The sequence below is a fragment of the Balearica regulorum genome, chromosome 14 (assembly GCF_011004875.1).
Source record: "Balearica regulorum gibbericeps isolate bBalReg1 chromosome 14, bBalReg1.pri, whole genome shotgun sequence".
NCBI lineage: Eukaryota > Metazoa > Chordata > Aves > Gruiformes > Gruidae > Balearica > Balearica regulorum.
The window spans coordinates 2,943,194-2,964,460 of NC_046197.1; the positions used below are offsets into that span (position 1 = coordinate 2,943,194).

Genomic DNA, 21,267 nt, shown 5'->3' on the forward strand with positions numbered 1-21,267 from the left:
TAAACTGAGGCACCGGGCTGCCGCGTCCCACCCTGGCAGTGCTTTGGGGCGCGCGGAGCAGGGGACGGCTCCGTTTCTCCCCGTGTCCGGCAGCTCACAGCTCTGGCTGCGCGACCATCGTTTGCATTACTGTGATGATGCTCCGGTAATTACTGAGCTGTGTCCTCACCTGAGCTGGGGATAACCCTGAAGCCTTGCTAGAACAAAGACGTGCAAACACAGGAGAGGAGGAGCGTTGTCTCTCCTACCGCCATCGGATTTACCTTCCTTATGCTCAGTGAAGCGAGCTCTTGCACCCTGAGCCCTTGGCTTTCTCCTTCCTAACGTGAACGTCTCTGGAAAGCAGGTACCGAGCTGTGGGTACCCAGCGCTCGGCTGAGTGCCCTGCATTTTTCCCGGGTGCTGGTCGGTCCGAGGTCTGAGGGAGCCTCCTCAGGCTCGAGGTTTTGGGGTGCTCTGAGCAGCAGCTCTTTCTAACAGCAGGGAGATGCGCAGATTTGCGGGTCTCAAATGGGGCCAGCTACCGGCTTCCCCTGGTGCTCAGTGCCGAGGCATGGCTGCTCTAATTTGGGAGTCGGAGAGCAGTCTGTTGTGCGAGTTCATTAAATCCTGCAAATGGGAAAGTTTTCGAAGGACGGGTGTGTTCATGATTAAAAAAAAAAAAAAAGGCTAGAGTAATTTTTTGAACGAGCGAGCTGGTATTCACAAGAGGTGGGAAAGAAGCTGCTGTGAACACTTTGTTTTTCAAGGACAGAACGGTGTGTTTCGGAAGCCCCACGTGGCTGTTGGTTTTGTGATGCGATTTCTTCGAGGAGGGCTGCGGTGAGTGGCCGCGAGGCTGCTGCTCCCCTCCAGCTCTCCGCAGAGCGAACCCGGGCAGCGGTTACTCCCGGCAAGCAGCCGCCTTTAAAGGGGGATTCACCTCCGGGCTGTCTGGTGCCATCTCTGGGAAAGGGCTGGTGCTTACCGTGCTGGTCGCCCGGCTCCCAGCTGGAGCAGCTGATCTGTCGGCCTGGGCCCCATCTTACCTCCCTCCGTGGGAAGATGCTCCTCCAGCTGCCGCCTGACCCTTCCTGTGCTCCCCGCAGTGCTTGTTTCCTGCAGGTGAAGAGTAACAGGGACAAATGGGCACAAAAGGATTCCAAATGGTATCTTCTGGGGTTCTTTCTCATTGGTTTTATCAGATTTGCTGAAATTAATCTGTTGCTAAAGAAGTTAACGTTCAGGAAATATGTTTCTCTGATACGGTTGGTGAAATTCCAATGTATTTTGCAAAGAAAAAACCCAACCAACCAAACCCCAGACAAACTAAAGCTGTAGAGAGATTTCAGGATGAGAATCTTTCAGCTGGAGAGAACTCCTGGGGTCGGCAGGACCACGCGCCTTCACGCGACTCCTTGTGCCTCCCGGGTGAGCCCAGCCCTGAGAGCGGCCGAGTTTCCCACGGGAGCCACCCCCTTGGTGTGGAAAGCGAGTTACAGGACTGAGTTCTCGGCGCTTTTCCAAGAGAGCGAGCCCAGATTCATGCCCTCGGCATCTGTATTTTTACAGCACCAACCACAATATCCCATTGGATCAAGATCAAGGCCACAGTCCTTATTTTCAAGGTGTGTGACGGTTTGGGCGATGGATTTCTGACAGCCGAAAGCTTCCAGCCTGAATTAAACAGCAGGGCATTGCTGGCAGTGTGGATGGGGAGAGCACGTCGGTGCAGGATGTGGCCCTTCCTCTGCACTGCACCGAGAGCCTGGGGATGCCTGGGAGCGGAGGGACAGCGTGGGCACTGCTCCAGCCTTCCCGAGTGCCATGGGAGCCTCAGGACCAGCTTCTCCCAAGGAAAGAGCGTAGGTATAACGTGAAAAATACATTCAGGAAAGAACCTCTTCTCCACCTGACCCCAACAGCGCTTTTCCTAAAAATTCCGGGGCAGACCCGATCCCGAGGAACGCATCCCTCCCTTGAACGCGCTGCTCCGCTGCAAGAGGTGAAGAGAAAAAGCACCGTGTGCCAGACACAAGCCACATTGCTCAGAGCAGCATCGAATGAGGCTGTGATCATCAGTGCAGTTTAAAACCCACCCTTGGGGATGCTAAGATTTCACTTTGGTTGCTCTGTCATGGCTTGATGGGGTTTTCTTGTGATCCAGGCCCAGCCTGCCGAGCAAAGCGCCGTGCTCCGTGTCAGCAGCAGGTTTTACGGCCGCCCCGCGCAGCGTCGGACCCCGGGTCCTGCAGCGCCCGGAGCGGGGTGGGCTGGAGCGCTCATTGACTTTTCCAAGCTCCAGCTCTTCCCTGGCTGCTTTAAAAGCATTTGTGCTGTGCTCTGTGGTACGGAAACGGGGCACAAGCCCGTTGTTAATCATTTATGTACCAGGAAAAAATACTGCTACGAGAGGCAGCGTCTTCGTGGTAGTGCTGTGCGCCTTCTACAGAAACGGTTTTTATTTTCCTGTGAAGGTTTTTATTGACAAGCCAGAATTCAGGACATAAGATGACAAAAATCAGCAGTAATTACCCCTATCGATAGCTAACATCCTCTTTGAAGACCCAGTCGGGGCCGAGTTCAGGTACTGTAGGAGGATGAAGGACTTATTTGAATCCAGACCTCTTGATTTAGTTGGTTGAGTTTGCTCGGTTTCTCTGGGTGTTTCCACAATCAGTAAATACGTGGAATGTGCCCACTAGAAGCTGTTAGCACTGGCTGAAATCATTAATTTTTATCCTTAGGAGATTTTCCTTTCATTTTAGCATTTAGGGTTTTTTTAAAATATTCTAAATTGTGATTTAGCAAGTCAAAATTACAACTGAACCAAAGAGAGATTCCGCAGAATTTTCAACGTGGTTTGCGCATCTCCGCACAACGTAATTGGACGTGTCCAATTAGGCATTAGAAATGACCACCTTTTGTCTTCGATAATGACTTAACGCCGCTCCGCTGCCTTGCCTGAGCGCCGTCAGCGCTGCGGGAACGGTGTTGAGTTACGGCTGCATCTGGAAAGGCTTGGAGTTCGACCACCCTCTCCCCCCGTATCATCTTCCCTGCTGTCTGATCGCGGCTGTAAAGCCGGAGCAGCCCTCGTGGTCGGGTAATCCAGCCATGTCAGAGGAATGCAGGTTCTTCCCGGCTGTGGGATTTCTGGTATCGGCACGACGAAGCTTCTCGCCAGCAGATGAACGCGATGATCCTGCAGGTCTTTCCTGTCTAAGCGCGATGTCTCTGATGAGTTTTGCATGTGTCTGCGCTCTTCGCCCTGCAGCGTGCTTGTCTGCATTGCGGCGGCTCCTCGGAGGTGGTGCGGGGGGAATTGATGGAGAAAAGGCGCTTGGAGTGCTCGACACACACGTCGTCGACTCCAAATCCCCCCGGCTGCTTTGGCAAGCGATAGGCAAAGACATCCCGCCGGCTCCTCCCCAGCGCTCGTAGGCATCCGTTTATCTCGGCACATGCTCCTGGCTGGCTCACAAACCCTTGTCACACTTTGCAGCGGATGCCATGACACTCGAGCTGTGAAAGAAGTCCAAACCACCAGCGTTTGGATCGAAACACAAACATTTCCCTCTTGAACGAGATTGTGCTGAGCGAGGAAGAGAGGCGTGGGGAAGTGGCCGGGGTGGTGTTGCCCCAAACCTCTTCTTCCCCTCAGGCGGGAGAGAAAATGGCTTACTGGTTTTGCACGTGGAGCCTCGCTGTTAGAGACGCAGGCACAGACGGGCGGGTAAGCCTCGGTGCACGGTCTGGCTGTGACCTGCCACAGACCCTCCGTACTCCCGGATCCCCCTCCTGCTGCTCCTTGGCACGGTACCATCCCTCTTTGCAGCCCCTCTCCGTTGGATCCTGGCCCGCAGGCAGAAGAGGGGTGCGGAGGAGGGGGCACGGGGATGGGAAGAACAGCACAGCGGCGGTGAGGAGCAGCCCCGAGGGCTGCCGCAAGCGATGGCGGCAGGAACATTTGCTTTGCAGAGATGCCTCCTCCATCCTGGTTGCACCCATTTCTTAGCGAAACCCATGTGGATCTTGCTCGGTGCCTCCTGGATGAAGAAGACACCGACCCGCTGACAGCATCCATACGTACCTCGGGCTCTGTTTGCTCTTCAGAAAGAAGCGAGCTGTTGTGCTTAGCGAGGGAAGGGTGGAGAAAGCTGCTGCCTCCTGGAATGATGGCGCTGGTGACAGACGTGCCAGCGAGAAGCTGAACGTGCTGTCCCTGAGCTGCGTGAGGCTGAACCAGCGCTCCGGGCTCTCTCCGTCTTACTGGGGAGATGGAAGTCAGCAGAAGTCAGCGGAGGGACAGGAGCAGGCAAGGAAGGGACTCTTCAGCCCTCCTCTGCCCTGCCCTCTTGGCTCGAGGACCCCGCGGTGTCGTGCGTCTCGCCGAGAGCGCCAACGTGGGACACGTTCACGAGGAGACTGAGCCATCGCACCCACCTCTGCCTGGCTGTGGCGACGGGAAGCTGCTGAGCACCAAACCCTCCTCTGGGAGCAGCTCCTGCCCGCACACGGCCGCAGCGATGCTCCGCAGCACCTGGAACCCGCCAGAGCCTGCCTGCTGCCCCGAGCATCCGTTGGGGTGGCTACACGCGGGCAGGAAGCGTTGGAGGGCAGCAAAGAGACAACCTTCTCTTCAGCAACGGCTCTTGCCTCTCTGCCTGGTCCGTGGACGTGCTTCAGAAGTCAAGTCCGACAGCCAAACGTCCTGGGAGCCACCTGAGCGCAGCCACCTCTGAATTGCCGGTCCGGAGAGACCCTGTCGAGGACAGACGATGCTTTGCTCGCTAATCGCATTTCAGGACATATAATCCTTACTTCACACTTTTTCCCAGACAATATCTTTCCATATAATCTTAATGATTCCTGCTGCAATAACAAATAGGCAGCCCTGAGAATAACTTCACACTTAATTGCTCGTGCCAAGAATCTCACCACTTGGCCCTTCTTTGGGTGTTTTCCCTCCAATCCATCTGCACAAACAGAAGTGGGCCAGTTCTCCGCCTCAGGAATGAGGAGATAAAAAGGCAATAATTTATTTTTCCACCAAAGCTAGAAGTATTTTATAGAATTTGCTAAAGTTTTTGTTTCAGGAAATTTCATCATGTCTCCAGGAAAAAAAAAAAAAAAAAAAAAGCGCCTAATTGGCCTCAGATTTTCTAACTCCCTTTTCATTTTTGTAATATGAGGAGGTCTAGGTCATCTCAAGGTCACCGCAGTTAGTGTTGCTTTAGTGCACCTCTGTGGATACCTCGTTTCTGCAGCAGTTTTGCCTTTAAAAACAGCCCTAGCCTGCTGCTGTAACAGCCACTTTCTTTGGCAACCATTTGCATTCCTTTAGCATATGGAAATATTTTTTAAAACACATACCAGTGTATGCTGCTTATAGGTGAAACCCTCCATCAGAAAGGGAGCAAATGCTTCTAAGCTATTTGAATGTTGCTATTAAAAAAAAAAAAGAAAAAAGAATAAATCCCTCAGCTTTTAACAGAAAACTGCCATTTCCCATTATCTAGATTGGATTCCTAGTTAATGTCAAAATATAATGCTGGTGGTTATCAAATTAATAAAAATGTTTTGCTTGGGAAAAATTTAATTTTACCACCCTCCCAAGACTTCCTGCTGTCTTGATGTGTTGGCTTACATAGCTTCAGCTGGCGAGTTCATTCCAGCCTGGGTTTAGCTTGATTTTTCTGATCTATCTCACCAAAGCTGCGGACTCCAAATCTTTTACCTTAAAAAAAAAAAAAATAAATTTGTTATGTGGTATCCTGAAAATGGAACAAATGCTGAGTCCATATATGCTGTAGAAACATAGTTTTAAAAAAAACCAGGGAAAAACGTGTGTACCTGAAGGACCAGATTTTTTGGAACAGATAAGGCATCGTGTTAACCTCGGTGCCAGCCCTCCCGACGGCGAGGCTTTCCTCTGGGCGTCATCGTCTCGGGCTGGAGTTACTGCGTCTTTCAGCCGTACACGTAAAGCAAAGCCAATGCGTTCCACACGTACCCCCGCGTTGTCTCCGTCTGGTTTTGTCTCTTCATGCTGCTGGTGTCAAAAACTGGCAAAAATCTGCAAATTCACAAATGAAAGGCCCCAAGCGAAAATTGGAGGGGAGAGCCTGGGCAGGCACGGTGAGGGGGAAGACGCTGCCACGCAGACGTGTGCCTGACCCCACGCACACCGCGATCCTTTAAATTTTCTAGTGATGCCGAGGAAGGACAAAGTGCCTGGCTGTGGGAGAGGAGAATGAAACGGAGCGGACCGGGCAGCGCGCTCCTCAACCGGCTGCCGCAGCGACGGCCACAGAGCATCTCGGGGCGGGAAGGGCTGGGTGGAAATACGGACCAGCCCAAGGAGCAGGGCACAGCCCCAAGCAGCTGGGCTAGCTTCACCATCGCAGACGTTTGCCAGATTCGAGGGGACAGCCGATGGGCTGAGAGGCTGGGAAAGGACCTTAGAAGACGGTGATGCTACGCCAGGGAGTTTAATTATAAGCAGGACTTGGAAAAAGATAGGTGTGGAAGTGGTTGTGTTCCTACAGGAGACTTTTTTTTTTTTTTTTTTTTTTTTTTTGGCAAGCACGTGGTTAAGCAGAGTGCTAGGCTGGATCCTGGTACAGAGATATCTGTGTATTTATTTGCCATAAAAAGAAAATATTTCAGGTTGCACCTAGCAGTCCCTCTGGAAATGTGACAAAGGCCCAGGCTTGGGACGGGGGTGCACGTGAGTTTGCGTTGTTCACCTTGCAAAAACGCCGTCTTTTTTACTCGGCAGCATCCTCGCTGCTCTGTGAAAAAGCTGCTGAGTGCCCACTGCCAGTGATGCCTTAAGAGAAGGCTGTCCTGGCCTGAAAGGCAAGAGAGGTCAAACTTTGCTTTGCTAAAGATCACATTTCAGCAAGCGGAAAGGCCATAAATGCCTGCGCTGGTTGCCTTGACAGGGGTTGGAAAGAAAATTGGAACAGAGGGGGAAAAAAAATCATATATTCAGGGCAAGAGCAGCAATGAAAGCAATACCAAAATGAGCCCTTCATGACCTGCAAGGCAAATAGCGATGCTGAAGAATGAATTAGCTTTTCCTTCAAAGCCACGCTTACAGAGCCTGCTTCGCTGCAGAGACGGACTGCAGCAGGTCAGCAGGTGCTTGAGGTAACGTGCGCGCCGTGAGCAGCGCGGTAACGCTGTCACGCGCAGCACGCGCTCGCTCCCGCGCCCTCCTCGCACCACCTCGCGCTTTGAAGTTACTTTGGAAGATCTTGGTGAGCAGAACGTGGGCTTTCCAGAACAGAGGAAATACACATCTTGTTTTATTTCTGTAAGAGAAATGTTCTCGGTGCTGTTACTGGGCAAGAAAACAGATTAGCTGCCCCCTTGAGTGTTCCCCTCGGTGTATTTGCTGGGATGCGTGCAGTCCCAAAACATGGACGTTTCCCATTTTGAATCCGCGTATACGAACTGGTTTCTTGTTTGTACTGCAGTTGTCTCTTCTGTGCTGCCCCTTCTGCATATTTACCTTTCTGAGGTCTTTTTACTTTGCATAACCCTTGGGGAAACTACTAAGCTTGCAGGCATTTGGCGCTAGAAACGCTGGGGTTTAGATACGATGGGGGCCTGTTCAGCACAACCGCAGGATGTAAAGGTGTGGACCAAATGCCCTAAACTGCTCAGTGACGTTTTGTTGCAATGACAAGCAATGCCATCAAACAACTACAACAGAGACCTGTCTGTGCCGGTTGTTTGGTATTTTTCCTGTGGTTCTTTTGGAATGCACAGTTATTTTGCATGGATGCAAGAGGGAAAGCGAATACAGATACTGTATTTGGCTAAGGAACATTAGAGCAGCCTAATTTCTTGGGTAACAACACCTTAGAGCAGAACTTCTACTTTTCCCTTTCCTGTGTCTCTATTTTTCTTATTCTCCGGTTGCTGTTAATCTGAAACGTACCTGTGTCAGTAATAGTGGTTTGGGGTTCTTCATGTGCAAAAGAAAGAAAGAAAAAGAAAGAAAGAAAGAAAGAAAAAAATATGCTGTGAGCAGAACCTCATAGAAATAGAGGTAGCCTGAAATGTCATATTTTTTTCTTTATTCCTAATTCCAATGTCAGTATAAATTGCCCCAGTAGATCACTGCATTGCTTAGGGCTTCGTAAATGAGGAAGAGCTGAAGCAGGGGCAGAGGTTCTGAGCAGCTGGAGGCAGTGTGGGCTGGTGGGCAGCATCCCCTCGCCTGGAGATGCGGGCGCGGGTTTGGTTCAGCTGCTCGCCTGCTTGTTCATCGCTTTACATGAACCATTTCACTCAGCCACAACAGGACCTTGATCTCGCTGAGGGACCCTTATTCCACAACCTTATACAAAGGAAAATTCTGTAGCTATTATTTCAGGGCTTAAGTTCTCTCTCTCATGACCAGACACGTGGCCTAATATCTGCTGGCAAGCTGGGAATACAAAATGAAACACCATTATATATGATCTATTCACAGCTGTATATGTGCTGGTGCTGATCCATCTGTGTTTCAGGCCATGTGCCACTTGGGGTATACTGGGAGGGGAGCCCATTTAGAAAACGAGGTTGCAGAGCAACGTATTTCTACTGATGATCTTGGACAAGATCTTTCGCCCTCAAGGTTTCATTTTTCTCCGGCATCTGATGACCGCTGAGACAATAGCAAGCCTGAAGCCAGGTTGTTAGCTGTCAATGGTTAGTTCCAACAGAGTTCAGCCCTCATTGAGGGACCACGTTGGGTGGCAGGGTTTTCCAAAGGGCTCGACGCGTCTGGTATCACGTGCTTTTGAAAATCTGAGCCGTGTACGGGGCTGAATTAAAAGCAAAGCAAAGCTTTTGAAAGTTGTGCCCCACTCGTGGTTGCTGAGAGGTCTGAATCTTGCATGGTGATAAAGTCAAGTGTCCTTCCAGGTGTATGGGACCCTCGCGCCCCACTGGTTTTCTGGTGAGTGTATTGTGGTTTGTTTGCACCTTCTGCTTCGTCCTTACTGGGTTTTGCCGTATTAGGCAAATAATGGGACTGGCAAAGATGCCAGAAATAAATACCATATTTTTCTTCTGTTGATGAGTTTCCTGCAAATACCCATTTCTGACAGCCTGCTGGTCAGAACTGGCTGAACACTCCACACAAACGTATTGCTTGCAGAGTGTTGGTGAACTATTTGCCGTGACTAGCCTTTGGCTATTTACTGAGTTATGCGGAGTGATTAATCATGTACGTTTGGTGCTTTTGTTTTGTTTTGCTTTTTCACTTCATGACCGGATAACTGAAACAAGAGGAGTGAAATGAGGAAATTCAAGTTGCCACATAAAGACTTCCAGCGTGAATGCTAGAGCCAGCACACATTCATGTGAGAGCTGGCAAGACTTTTACTTCTTCCACTACCTCTATGACATTTTGGCAATTCCTGAGCCCATTGCTGAGCTTTTAACTTGTCCCATGTGACACAAGCCAAACAGGCAGGGCCATGCTCCTTCTCAGTTACTGCAGTGATAAACAGCCTTCCAGATAATATTCCTCGTCAAGGAAAATCAATATTTTTTTGTGCAAGAACTTCACGGACTGGATAGGTGTCCTTTTTGCTCAGCCAGTGCTGCGGTGTGGTGTGAGAAGAGAATCAGCATTCATGTGAACAACAGGGCCATGAGAGTTCGAGGTACGTGGGGACACAGCCCTAAGGCAAGTTTTATTTTAGCTCGTTCTGAGATAGGTCAAGGTCACCTGTGCCAAACCAGTGGCTTTAATTTTACATCTTTGAGGAGCGTTCAGCACAAATCCAGCCTGTTTCCCAATAATAAAATCCCCAGTGGGAGCAGGACCCTGTTGATGAGGAAGCGCGTGTGGTGGTGTATGGGCTGAGAGCAGGAGAACTCTGCTCAGTCGAGACCCTCTGCCTGTCCCAGTCGCATCCAGGCTGGTGCCTGCTCTGCTTTGGCTGAGTTTGGAGTGAGCAAAGCGGCTTCTCCAACGGGAAAATCTGGGCACTAGGTGGGAACTAGTCTGAACTGAAATGCTCCTTGTGCGTACAATATGGAAACTACTGATTTAAAGCACGTGGTGCAGTGACCTCAAGCCCAAAGTTGGCTAAACCTAGCAGACATATACAGCTGAAGCTGCTAGTGCTCTCTTTGGATTAATATTCCCTGTATAATGAGGTTTTATGACTTATAAGTATACCTGTTCATTACCTAGCTCCTTCAGCATCCCAGAACCTATTGCTTGTAAATAGTTTGTGAGCACCTTCAAAAAGAACTTCTTCCAAATGCATACCCTCCAACGTTGCCTGGGGATAAAGGTTCCCTGCCTCATGGAGTAGACAGGGTTGGGGTTTTTTTGTCCTCGTTTTAAACTCACAGGCAAAGATTTTGAAAAATGTCATATGATTTTGGAAATCACAGTGGTTGAAGATTAATTTAGAGACATTGTTGAACTACTTTGCAACTCAGGCATTGAATTTCAAGCAGCTCAAGTCATACCCCAGAATAAAAATATTTAGAATGATTAGTTGCTTTTGAAATTTTTACTTATGATATCTTCTATTACCTTCTGCTACTTTCATTCACAGAATAAAAACCACATTCAACTGCAACTGTGCTCCTGGGCAGCAGGTACGAAACAGAAGACAGAGAGTCAGTGCTTTGGCAAGCCTGGAACAGACAGGCAAGGCAAGGAGAGAGTACGGAAAGGAGCAGAGAAGCTGGCACCCGCAAGTTCATTTAATTGCCTTGGTAGTTCTTCAGGTACATTGAAATTAATTTATACCTGGATCTTTGACCACATCTTTAATCTGGCTTAGCTGCACGCTTTTCACGGTTGTTAATTGCGTGTGGGTTTGTGTCATGCTTCCTTCTTTCTAACACTTGTAATGCCCTGTCTTGACTTTTGAGCGGCCAGAAAGATTTGGACTACTTGTCTGGGTTGTTTCCTTGATAGGGAGGAAGAGTGGAGTCTATTTTCAAAATCTCTCCTATTCGTAAGTTATTTACACCCTTGGACAGGATTTTGATGGCAAAGCTGACGCTAATAGCAGGTGCAGATCTATTTTCAGAGCTACAGCAAGATCAGCGCTGTCTCTCGGCACCTCCAGCCAACAGCAGTCGATTCTCTGCCCAAAGCATCCCATGACACTGCGATTCGGAGCCCTAACTCTTCCCCAGCACAAAACGGGGCCCCACTGCAGAGAACATGAGCTTGGCACGCAACTTGGAAATTATTTCTCTCCCATATATTCAGCCACCTGGCTCAGCTGTCGATTAAGTAGGTTGTTCTCCTCACTTATTTTTGGGGCCAGTCCAACTGGGGTTGTCTTGCTGACAAAGAGCGTGGAAGGGGTCCCTGTTCGCATATCGTACTTGGAAGGACTAGCTAGCATTTAGGCAGAGCGGCACATCTCCCCTCTGCCCAGCGAAGCCGTTCCCTTCTGAAGAGCACGTGAGTGCAGGTACGTTACACGAGTGTCCTGTCCCTGCAGCACAACCCCCGGGGAGCTTTCAAACAAAGCTGCTTTCAAGATTTTACAGGGAAATGAAATGTTGCATAAAATTCCAAAGGAAGCAGAAAGCGTTACTTTCTTCTTCAAAAAGAAATAAAACTTCATAGCTTACTGATATCTTTTTGGCTAGTCCTGCTCCACAGCTTTATCACGTTGGCTTACGCACATCCATTGCCGTTGTTACATCTGATATTATCAAGAATACAAGCCTTCCTTTTGGGAAATGGGCTTAGTTGTTAACTTGTCTTCTCCCTTTTGGCTTGGCTGTGAAATCCTATAATAAAAATCACACACAAAAATAAGATGTTTAGAATTCCATTTGCTGCAGAAAATAAGGAGTTTGGTGATATTGCTGATGAAGTGGAAGGGGCAGATAGCTGTGAAAATATATGGTGACTATTGCAAGCAGCTGGTGAAATGCGACTGTTTACCAGGATGAACCATTTTATAGTGCTTTAGGTTCTCCAGTTTGGCCCCAAAGGCAACCAGAAATAGAGGAAAATATTAAATTATAAATGTATTCTTAAGGTAAGTATAAAGAATAAAACTGGCAAGATGAAATCTGGCACCTCCAGGGAGTACATCCTATCCCTTGTCTAATTCCAGTGATTTGTGTGAAGCAAAGTTCCTTATGTTGGGGATTGCACAACTTTTGTGGTGTTACATGCAATTACCTTTTACTGCCTAGACAAACTGTCAGGGCATTAACCTGAGGTTTTCCATGTAATGTTCCAGATGCAAGTCCCCCTTGAAAAAGCCCATAATTCAGCTTATTTATAGCTGAATAAAAAACAATGCCTCCAAATAGAAGTCAAAGTTCAGAGGGATTGGCTAGTGCAGCATTTTAAAGCCTAGTTCTCAGCAGGTTATAGGGCTGGGGAGAGGCCATAATAGGATATTGAAATGTTTTTCTTTTTCAGACTTGGCAATAAATTCCTTGACATCCCGTTATAATTTTATGAGCTGGTTGAGATTGTCGTATTGCGTTAGCTCCTGACAAGCCTCCATGCAGGGAGGAGCGCAAGCCGGCGTCTGTTGTCCACCTACGTGCAATGCTGGAGAGAAGCGGGGTACGTTTTTGACTCCTCTGCCCGTGTGGAAGGAGATAACCGAAGCAACCTACAAACTGCCCAAGTGGCGTGGCGTTTTAGTGCTACAGTGGGCTATCTCAGATACTTTGGAAATCCCCGTCTGAATCTTGAAAGCCACTGCTAGTTCACATCTGGAACCAGGGGCGTGGAAGCCAAAACCAAAGGAATGAATACGTGAGCAGGAGCTCGCTGTCCGGGCTACACCAGTTGTCCCCTGTGTGGACTCGTATCTCACGGTATCGCAGCCCGTGGTGATCTGTAAACAGACCCACTGCAGCATCTCACCTGTATGAACTGATTCTGCATCTCTTGGGTTATAAAGGCATTAGCAGTCGTCCTCCCGTGCCTTCTCCGAGTGTTTTATGTGCTGCTTCCCTTCATGCAAAGTAAACAAGTAAATGGACTGAAGGGAATTTTCGATGTGGTAGTTACATACATAACAAAATGCACATATGACCTGTCATCTGTTTCTTTTTCCCAATGAACTGCAAAATCAACACACACAAATATGTTTATATGAACAGGCCAGAAAAACAGCTGGTTCATCAAATAAAAAGGGGCATACTTGGCTCTGCTAGGCCAAGTGTTCAACTGGATCCCATGTATTTATAAAGTGAGAAAGTAGAGCATATTTGAAAATGCAGGTGTATAAATATTTCTGCCAGACCTGTTGGAGTATTTGAAGTCTCCCTCAAGCCGCTGCTCTGACTCACCACTTTCCAGCACGGGGAGCGCTGCCGTGTGGCCAGCAGCAGTCCCCATCCCGGAGACGACATCGGCGGTGGCCCCGGGGCCGCGTCGTCCCAAGGGGGTTTTGCCCGAGGAGCACTGGAGGACACCCCCGGGTCTGACCTCCTCCTGGCTGTAGGAGCCCAGCGGAGGTGGGACCCAGCAGCAAGCGAAGGCTGGGGTGGGAGCTTCACCCAGGGTGGAAGCAGTAGGTTGACTCTGTGGAGGTGCTTCGGGCAGACGTGGAGCTGACCGTTTGTTTCCTTGGCCTGCCATCCGTGGAAGGAGGCTGCAGCTTAACTGCCAACATGGAAAAACCGTCTCAGTTCTTAAGTCTAAACTTCAAAGACGGTCATTATATTTAATGTTGCAAACCCCCTAATAATCCCGAGGAGGGAGAGCGGAGCAACAACGCTGGCACGCTGACACAAACTGCAGACGCAGTGCAAATATTATATTAGATACTTCCCAGCTATGACTTCCTCTGGGGTGCTGTCACTGCTGCACATGGAAAAGTAAATCCTTTCGTAATAAAACACATGCACACACATATACACACCTGCAGAGCCATAACCCCTCAGTTGCATAACGCAGGCTTTCTCAGCAAAGCTCGTGCAAAATCGCTGTCCCTTATAGAACAATCCTGCGGTTTAGTTAAGCTGCAGCCAGCCAGCGCAGGATAACATGCTTATACAAAATAAGTTTTCCAGCATTTCAGCTCCTTTTCTGTATGTAGTGAGTGTCCGTGACTAAATAAAACAATTATTAATAACTTTTTCTCAGTTATAGCCTTTTAGTTAAACGGGCCTTCTACGTGGAAAGTTTGACCAAGTAATGAAGAACTTTTTGAGCTGAAGGGACAGAAAGAGAAGTGTAAGACCTATGGTAGAATTTGAAATCACGGTAATGTTCAATAGCTTGAAGCTCCAAAGCCAGCTGAGCACGGTCAGACAAGCAGAATTTATCTTCAAAGAACGTCTGGCAATTTTTGTGCCCAACTAAATTTTGCAGGCAAGCTCGCTGAGAGGAAGAAAGGGACCCCACAAGTTGGTTGTAATATTAATGCTATTCCACAGTTAACAAAAAAACATTTTAAGCTGCACAGCTGATGATAAACTTCCATGCCAGCACTAGGAGCGTTATCTTTCTACCAAACTCTGGTATTAGTTTTGCTTCAGGAGCTGGGGAGCATTCCTTGCCTCTGCCAGTTCGGTGTGTGCACTGCCTCAGTCCTGTTATTAAAAGGCCAATCTTGACTTTTTTTTGGTATTCCTGAGCATAACAGTCAGTCTGTAGGCAAATGTGTCCTGGCTGAAGGCCTCAGGAGGAGCTTCAGCTTTGGGGGAAAAAAAAGTCCGTTTAAGCCATGATCTTTCTTTATGGAAAACTGTGGCCCAACTCCTGCTTCTTTCAGAAGGAGCTGGGCTGTGCCCGTGGCATTTAGGCTACATGGTCTGTGAAGTGCCTCGGACTGAACATTTAGAAATCTGAGAATATTGTTTCTTTAGTTCATGGTGAAGGAGCTCTCTGGCGTGAACAATGAGATATTTTAGCTTGGATAAAGGAAGTAATGAATTTTACCTTTCTTGTTATAAACGTGAGCTGAAGAGATCACACATGGGTGTTATACCATTAGAATTTCCTAACTTAGAGTTTCCTTTCATTATATTATTATAATTTTATAATTTTAATGAACTCTATAGACATCTTAGAAGAGCTCATTCAACTGCCACTGACTCTCAACAATGGCATACCAACCCCCCAAAACTGGATCTGTTCCCACGAGCCTGCCAGTCACCTCTCCCTCGCTCATCACGACGCTGATGAAAGCCACTAGATGTCACTACTATGTTGCACTAACAAAGTTAAAATAATATTTTTCTGGCAATAAATGTCCTGACTCATAAGGAAGTTGGGTTATAAAAGCCGTGGATAGTTTGGATTCCATCCAGTTAAAAAACAAAACAAAACTTTTTTTTCTTTTTTTTTTTCTTTTACTAAAAATATTGGATCCAAGTTCAAAACAGTCATTTAACAAATAACATTGACTTGTATTTTAAAAGGAAAAATACTTTGAAGTTAATACCAAGTCTGTGGCTCTGTGAACTGAGATGATGGGAAAAAATTATATCTGAAGGTCTACAGTGCTAAAGACGAGGCTTGACTAAATGCAGGGTTGGGGACATTCAGGAATACTCATATACTCTTGCTCAACCAGAAAGCGAGGCAAAAGGCCAGTGAAATAATAGTAATAGCAGTAATAATATTGTATATTTATATGGTGCCTTTCATCTCCCAGGTTTCCACGCTGCAGTGTCTAGCTGACTGCAGATACAGTAATCACTTCACTCACCACCGAGCAGGAACCACCCTTGGCAAGGCCATGGCAGCTGTCAAACAGCACATTAGGAACCGCCGCTCCGATTCAAAAGATCATGAGGGCAGTTTTGAAGCAGGTAAAGTGTATTTTAATGGGCCGGCTCTGCATTCGCCCTATTGCTGGGGCTAATTCAAGTACTCTCATATGTTTCTCTCTTCTGGAAGGGTGTTTTGGCTTTGTTTTGTTTGTTTTAAGACTTTGGGTATTGAAAAATTGGCAGGTGAGCTCAATTTTTTAACCCTTCCTGGGAAGAGATTTACCGTGTCTCAAGTGGCCACTCGATTACACCTAACTGTATCCTTACGTTTTTTCTTCTGACGTCACCTAGGCAGGAACCAGCCGGATCTGACTCACACTGCCGCAGGTATTGAACGTGCTGAACTCTTGATGGTGGAAGATGCAGAGAATGTCCTAAATTCTAATAAGAAAATGCTCAGCTGAGGTAGGGCCTCCCTTCTCTATCTAGGGAAGCTCTTTTTTGAAGATGAGGAATGCAAAGTTCTTCTGAGATCAGCTGGGATGGGAAGGGAAGGGAGGGGAGGGGTATTTTTGCCCCATTGGATCCTTTGCTTTTTGTTTACCAGTAAGTGATCTGGACATCTTCATGCAATTTGGTAACCAGCATTTTGGTATGGATGTGAGAGCACATATTAGGAATGCAGCCATTTTTGGCAGTGTAGGAACCTGCCCCCGCTCATTCTTGATTTTATTTATTGCAGTAGAATTAGCTAAGTTATTGCCATTTTCCAGAGGAGCGTTTTACACCCTGAGGACCCTTAGTGCACCTGCAGCCTGGAGTGGAGCCCCATCCCTGTGTCTGGGTGGGTCGTGCTGCAGACCGTGAGGGGGTCTCATGGGCCTTTCACTCCCAGTAAACGTAGCTGCTCCATCAGTCCTTGCCCAGAAAGATGGAGAAGAACCTTTCTGTACTACTGGGTACAAGTGATCATTGAGAGAAAGCAATTAGGTTCTCTCTCAGGGCTTGAGTAGTTTTAGTCTGTGCCAGCTGCGTAACATGAGTGGGCTACGGTATAAAACGAGCGTGAACCGTCCTCTGGCTTTCGTCCACATGGGAGGAGGTAGTTAACTGACCTGGAACCAGCATCAAAGGTAGGTGAGATGTTTTTTGAAGTGTCTGGAGCTGGGCTGGACACAGCGCCTGAGAAAAAGTCCACTACACATCAACTTGGGAGGGGAGGTGCCTGCTGTGTGCCTGCTCTTCTCCAGCGATGCCTCTGTTTCAGTGTTAGTTAGGATAACTTCGGTGGATAAATCTATGGTTTGGAAAGCACTTTGGGACTAATGGTGCTGTATCGCCGTGGGCTTCTATTAAATACCTGGCATCAAGCAAAAAACTCATGCAAAGACACTCGCAGACAGGTGCTGTAACTAAAACTGGAGAGAAAGCTAATCGGCCTCTCTCCTGATGGGTAGTACTACAGAGTTTGTATGTTCTAGGTCTAGGTAAACTCCCAGACGGAGAAGGAACGAGACGGAGAAACAAGGCAAAGGCAAGAATAACTCACTTCCCTGGCTCAGGTTACTGACAAAGGCATGAAAGCCTCTGCCTGTAGTATAAATTATGACCTATCAACTCAACCAGAGTCATAATAAGAAGGGAGGAATCAGATGAGTAAGGCAATAGGGGAAAAGCAAACACTGTGAGTAATGGCAACAAGAGGTTAGTTCCCTAGAAGTTGTCTAACCACATTAGATAGCACAGCTTAGTGACTGAGTCTGGGCCCAGTGTCTAGAGAATAAATCAAATGGGTTTTTTGTTGTTGATAAAACATTTTCTCCACAGCAGATGGATTTAATATTTCCTGGATCCATACTGTTCAAGACTTGGAGTGGGGATGCTTTTCCAGGATTGCATTATTGGTGGCTTCGTTTCCAAGGGATGCAAACTCAGAGAGTTCTCCTAGGACTTGTTGCTATAAACTGTTAAGTGAGGATTTTTGTCTCTCTCTTCTTTGTTTCCTGCCTCCGTTTGTTGACTTAAGTGTTTGCTCCTGATCCACTTCACTTCTCTAGGTTAATTCCTCCCACTCTTACTTCTACTTGCTTCTCTCCCCTGCTCCTCCTTCACTATCACTTCCATACCTCTCAGCTCTCCAGGCTGTGGGGACCAGCCTAGATTTTGCCAGGCTGACAGTGGTAGCAGGCAGCGCTGGTGTCAGTGGACCACCGAGCTCCCCCTCACACTCTCAGTGTGCCAGCTCCGTTTCTCTCCAGCTAGCTCCCGAGTTCCTCCTTGCCCAGAGCAGGATGAATGGTGGAGCATTCCCAAAGTGCAGTGCAAGGAAGCAGAATGAATCTGAAGTGGGACGGTCTATCGGCTGAAGGCAAAGCCAAGGTGCGTACCACCTCCTATACCACGGGTTATTATTCTTTTAAAGTGATGTAACCTTCAACGGTATTTTTCTGAAAGGTACATCCCAAAATAAGCCTCTTCTTTAAACTAGGTTCTGTGCATAAATATATCCAGCTGGTGCATAAATACCTGCAGCTGCCACAAGATCATGTAAATTCATAGGAATCGAGTGGCATAAAGTGGTCCATCGCCAGCTTCTTCAGTTGAGTTGTGCAATCTGACCACGGCTCTCGAATGAAAGAGATGTAACACATCCGGGCTAACCCACCACCAAAATGCTTTTTCACACGTGAATTTTCATTCTGCCATATCTTGTCTTTCAGTTTTGTCAGATCGTACTGGATTTGCAACAAACTCAAGCAGCGTAATCTTCTGGTCCTGAAAATCCGTTGTGGGGAGCTCTCCCTTCCGTACTGTCGGGCTGTCGATTTGGTCTTCTTGCTGACCAGGTGACACTCTAACCAAACCTGAAATTCAGCCTGTCTAGGTCAAAGGTGGCTGTTTGGCAGGTCTAGGTGGAGATGTGTAGTAGACCAGCCACTACAGAAACCTTGCAGTGTTACAAGAGGGTGCTCAAACCTACTGAGATATATAGATATATATATTTGTCTTCAGATGGACAAAATTTTAACTCCCAAATTGTGGGGCCAGGAACAACCCAAGGCTGGCTGCGTGCCCGACAGCTGCCCTCCTCTCCCAAAGAGAACTGCGCCATTCCCATTACTCCCAGCTCTGATTTGGCAAGCAGTCATTTAAAAGAGCAGGAGGAGTGAGTGGCTGGGAAGAAAAGCCAGCTTTGAACGTGAAGAACATACCTTTCCACAGTGGTCCCTGACTGGCTGTAAATCCTTCCGAGCCCATCTTTACATATAAAATACACTGTAAGTCAAGAGGAGAGCAGCCTCTTTATAGACCAAGTACCCCAATAGTTGCTGTAGGACATATACTGCCCCCCAGCTGAGACAAAGTTTGGATTATATTTTTTTCATCAAAAAATATATATACAGTTAAGAATCAAGTATTTCCTACCATGTTTTTGCTATCCTTCAATTATATGAAAGGAGGGTCACTGCAAAATCTTTTGAGTAACATAAAAATTCAGCTGTTAGTGATGAGTCCTTTGTTTTGGTGGGTTGTGGGTTGTTTTTTTTTTTAACTCATTAAAAGTAGCTGAATTTAATTTCTTACTCAGCCTGTAAATCCTTCCTCTTTGTGTATCTCTAGCCCACTTCCTCTTACTTCAGCACTTCCTGCTAGGTATATGCGGTGCTCACAAGACAGTGTTATTCCACAATGACTAAGTTGTCCTGAAGTGTGTTATGTTTTAATAACAACAGGAATTAGGTTTGCTGCTACCAAAACCATTTTATTATGACACATCCAAAGACAAAAAAAAACCCCTCTTGTGCAATAATAAGGGAAAAAGAAAACCTCTTTCCATCCACTTGTACAAAAGAAGCCTCAAGAGATTAGTACCATAATAAGAAGAAAACAAATATGATTCAGTTTAGAAAAATGTAGCTAATATGTCTAAAGGAAATGGCAAGTACTTAATCAGAGAGAGATTTGGGAAGCAGGATTATTGGACATGACCAGTGAGTTACAGGGAGACAGCAAATCAGATATTAAATAGATAATTATGCTTTTTGCTGAGATGGCACTGGCAACCTGGGATTTGGGATATCATGTTCAGTTGTGTGTGTCCCAACTGGATGGAAGATATGAGTGAGTTGGTGAGGATTCAGTAGCCATGAAAATAATCAGGTGAGGGAGACAAAAAAAATGTGGGGGAAGTACTTAAAAAAGAAAGCAAGTATTGAGAGTTTAACTAAGCGATGGCAGAAGGAAGGGTGGAGGAGTTCAAATGTATGAAAGCCCTAAGTGGGAAGAGGAACCACACAATGAAACACATGAGATGGGATCTGAAGGGTGAGAGGAAAGAAAATTTTAGGTTGACTAGCAAGAGGGGACTGTGAAACCTCTTAAGATTCATAATGGCTACCCCATCCTTTCATTTTATTTAAAATAAATACACGAAAGTACTGGGAAATACCAGACTAAACAACTTGAGTAACTTTGGGCAGGAATGGGAAGAAGGACTAAGAAAGGAAAAATCAAGTCAGTCTTTTGCATCTCTGATTTCAGAGCTGATTCACTCTCATGTCACTAACGTACTTCGGGGTTATCTTGTCTCAACTGCCGTGGATCAAAAGGTTGGGTGAAGTTCAGCGAGGCTTACCTGAGTTCTGTGAAGCGCTGTGAACTTTTTAATCGGGGCAGTTAAGGGGTGGTTGCCTCTGGAAAGCTTCCTACTTACTCAAAAGTTTGAAAAAGAGGGTATAACCTCCTCTCCTCAGTCTTCCAGTTGTAGGCAACTAAGAGCTACGGCCTCGGGGCTACTGCTGCTACTGAGTTAAGGTTATCGTATTGAGCTGGCCAAGGTGAACCTGTGATGTGCAGTTACAAACATGAGCGCAGTGTTTCTTCTGTTTTGGCACTGCACCCGCTCCAGCTAGATACCAGAGATGAAAAGACAATCTAAAGTTACGTATTATTGATAATAAAAAGTTAATGGAATCTTTTCAGACCTTCCAGTGAAAGGTTCACTTTGGTTCACATCTTATTTTCTCCAGCCTATTTGCACAGCTTTCCATATTACACAGGATATCAGATAAAAAAATAAAAATGCTAATACTTGAGAAGTTTTCTGGTTGGTTCTGACCTCTGTTTCACCTGAGTAGGAGCCATGGAGATATACAACCAAAAGTTTTCAAGAGCCTACGGTGCACGGGAACTGAGCCACATGACCTGCAAGTCTCCTGTTCGGTGGCTTTCGTACAGGCCGACAGCGAAGCAGACGGGAAGCGAGAGTTCACTGAGAAACAACACATCCTCGTCGGTGCGCGGAGACGCAGGATGCCAGCCTGAATTCCTAACATATTAGCATTTGAGCCATAGGCAACTGCCAATGGCTCTCTGGCCAAGCCAGGCCAAACAAAAAGTTCCTCTTGAATGTTAAAATTAGAAATAAGATATTACTCAGTTGGACATCACAATAATAGCAATTGCTCACACTTGCTCGGAATCGTTCTAGCAGGTTTAGGACTGACTCTCTCCCCTCCTTTCCGGAGGCTGCAGGTACGTGACCCTACTTTGACCTGTCACGACCCTCTTCCAACGCAGTTGCTGTAGTATTGCCCAGTGCAG

General features: G+C 47.1%; 1 long non-coding RNA gene across 1 annotated transcript; it reads left to right on the top strand.

The window, feature by feature from the left end:
- The first annotated feature begins 12,441 nt into the window (after positions 1-12,441).
- LOC142603918 (uncharacterized) lies at positions 12,442-20,941 on the top strand. Its single transcript, XR_012837797.1, has 4 exons — positions 12,442-12,556; positions 15,606-15,762; positions 16,015-16,128; positions 20,802-20,941. It is a non-coding gene; the product is annotated as an uncharacterized LOC142603918 (long non-coding RNA).
- The last annotated feature ends 326 nt before the right edge of the window (positions 20,942-21,267 follow it).